The following is a 3,599-nucleotide window of genomic DNA, read 5'->3' as shown; positions in this document are numbered from 1 at the left end:
ATGTTCTAAATTGCATATAACCCTTATTTTGTATCGAATAATATTTGTTTTCTTAAAATATGTAATTGAAGGTTTTGAATAATAGATAAATACTTTAATTTTTTCTAAAAAGACTTAGAAACAAATTGAATGATATGGTGATTAAAGTTAAAATAATTTTTTTAACAGTTAATAAGTAAAATTAAAAATTAATATATAGTCTATAGAAAAATATATGGATGCTAAAGAAGACAATTTGAAATCTATCATATTATATAAAAAAAGAACAAAATACAAAACAAAGAAAGATAAATGTATCTCCCAATATTTTAAATTTTATTTAAACCTACATGAACCAATGCAACAACAAAGTATTAAGCTACTAATATTTCTATTATATTTTCCTAACATGTACATGTGTGTATGTGACTTGAGGACATGTATTTGGCGGTTATAATCAAGAAACTATAAAATTTTGTTTATAGAAGTGTTAGAAAACATATATCATAGCTATTAAAGGCATATAATAAAATGAAAAATGCATCTAAAAGTTCGGATAAGAAAAAATGTATTTCTAGTAGATTTCGGATTATGTGTTTTTTTATTTAAAATAAAATTTAAGAGCTTGTACATTCGAACCTAGTATATTTTTTATTCGAGTTTTCTTTTATAATTCTAAAACCTTTACAAATCCAAGAAAACTCATCCCGATCATGTCGATAACATTTTGAAATAGATACGGATTACAGTGACCTATTTTTAATAATTACAGAGATTGTTATCCTCTAATATATTAAAATGACAAAAAAAAGTCAGAATAAGTACTTATGAAATGGGATCTTAGCGAGATTGTTCCTTTCACATGCATAAACTACCTTAGAAGAAAGTTCAAATTTAAAAGCAAAAATAAAATGAATTTAAAAAAGAAAAACTCAATTACTATCAAATAAACAGAAATATATGAATTTAATTAGACCATAAATATGTTCTAATTATGAAGGATACTTAGTTATACATAATTTTCAAAATGCTTATTTGAGTTGAGTATACATTGCAGTCACTTCTAGTAAAGTTAGTATAAATATATTCACTTAGCAATTCTTGATATATCCTCTCATATAAAGATGTTAGGGAATAAGCAATTTTTTTTCGTTCTTTTTGCTTAGCCTTCTCGTCATATGTGAGTTGATTTTTCATATCATAAATGATTAGAGTATCTAAATGAACATATTGTAGTTTAGAACAATAATCTATTACGAAAAAGCTTGATGACATAGTTGCAACACCTCATGATCATCTTTTACAATATCACAATAAAGTGAAAATTCTCACATTTATCTCCATCAATATTTTATGTGTTAATTTTTTCACATGTGTGGTATAATCGTTATATTTTGTGTTATGAGTTGTTTTTTGCAGTTGTAAATGGGAAGAACATTGGCGATAAAGCATTTAAAACTACCTTAATAAAGACTATTTTAGGAGATGCAAGCCCACAACCGTCTACTATGGAGTATGATAATACTCATCATGATGCCAAGTTAAGAGGTGTATGTGTACCACTTCCATCATCACATTCTAAAGGAACAGATGGAGCTTGTTGTTGTTGTATTGGTCCAAATATGAATATATGCATAAGAGGACTTAGTTTGTGTCATACTATATGCTCTTAAAACATGAGTAGATAAATTTTTTTATATGTAAGTTACTCATTTTCAAAATAAAATTCAACGGTTTTGTGCTTACGATATGTTAAAAAAAAATTGAATTCATATGTTCTAAATTGCATATAACCCTTATTTTGTATCGAATAATATTTGTTTTTTTAAAATATGTAATTGAAGGTTTTGAATAATAGATAAATACTTTAATTTTTTCTAAAAAGACTTACAAACAAATTGAATGATATGATGATTAAAGTTAAAATATTTTTTTTAACAGTTAATAAGTAAAATTAAAAACTAATATATAGTCTATAGAAAAATATATGGATACTAAAGAAGACAATTTGAAAGCTATCATATTATATAAAAAAAGAACAAAATACAAAACAATGAAAGATAAATGTATCTCCCAATATTTAAATTTTATTTAAAACTACATAAACCAATGCAACAACAAAGTATTAAGCTACTAATATTTCTATTATATTTTCCTAGCATGTACATGTGTGTATGTGACTTGAGGACATGTATTTGGCGGTTATAATCAAGAAACTATAAAATTTTGTTTATAGAAGTGTCAGAAAACATATATCTTAGCTATTAAAGGCATAGAATAAAATGTAAAATGCATCTAAAAGTTCAGATAAGAAAAAATGTATTTCTAGTAGATTTCGGATTATGCTTTTTTTTATTTAAAATAAAATTTAAGAGCTTGTACATTCGAACCTAGTATATTTTTTATTCGAGTTTTCTTTTATAAATCTAAAACCTTACATATCCAAGAAAACTCATCCCCGATCACGTCGATAACATTTTGAAATAGATACGGATTACAGTGACGTATTTTAAATAATTACGTGACCTATTTTAAATAATTACACAGATTGTTATCCCCTAATATATTAAAATGACAAAAAAAAGAAGTCAGAATATATACTTATGAAATGGGATATTAGCGAGATTGTTCCTTTCACATGCATAAACCACCTAAGAAGAAAGTTCAAATTTAAAAGCAAAAATAAAATGAATTTGAAAAAGAAAAACTCAATTACTATCAAATAAACAGAAATATATGAATTTAATTAAACCATAAATATGTTGTAATTATGAAGGATACTTAGTTATACATAATTTTCAAAACGCTTATTTGAGTTGAGTATACATTGCAGTCACTTCTAGTAAAGTTAGTATAAATATATTCACTTAACAATACTTGATATATCCTCTCATATGAAGATGTTCGGGAATAAGGAATTTTTGTTTTCGTTCTTTTTTCTTAGGCTTCTCGTCATATGTGAGTTGATTTTTCATATCATAAATGATTAGAGTATCTAAATGAACATATTGGAGTTTAGAACAATAATCTATTACGAAAAAGCTTGATGACATAGTTACAACACCTGATGATCATCTTTTACAATATCACAATAAAGTGAAAATTTTCACATTTATCTCCATCAATATTTTATGTGTTAATTTGTTCGCATGTGTGGTATAATCGTTATATTTTATGTTATGAGTTCTTTTTTGCACTTGTAAATGGGAACAACATTGGCGATAACGCTTTTAAAACTACCTTAATAAAGACTATTTTGGGAGATGCAAGCCCAGAACCGTCTACTATGGAGTATGATAATCCTCATCATGATGCCAAGTTAAGAGGTGTATGTGTACCACTTCCATCATCACATTGTAAAGGAACAGATGGAGCTTGTTATTGTTGTATTGGTCCAAATATGAATATATGCATAAGAGGACTTAGTTTGTGTCATACTATATGTTCTTAAAACATGAGTAGATAAATTTTTTTATATGTAAGTTACTCATTTTCAAAATAAAATTCAACAGTTTTGTGCTTACGATATGTTAAAAAAAATTGAATTCATATGTTCTATATTGCATATAACCCTTATTTTGTATCGAATAATATTTGTTTTCTTAAAATATGTAATTGAA

The sequence above is a fragment of the Lactuca saligna genome, chromosome 5 (genome assembly GCF_052625555.1).
Source record: "Lactuca saligna cultivar CGN05327 chromosome 5, ASM5262555v1, whole genome shotgun sequence".
NCBI lineage: Eukaryota > Viridiplantae > Streptophyta > Magnoliopsida > Asterales > Asteraceae > Lactuca > Lactuca saligna.
This window is presented reverse-complemented; position numbering follows the sequence as displayed.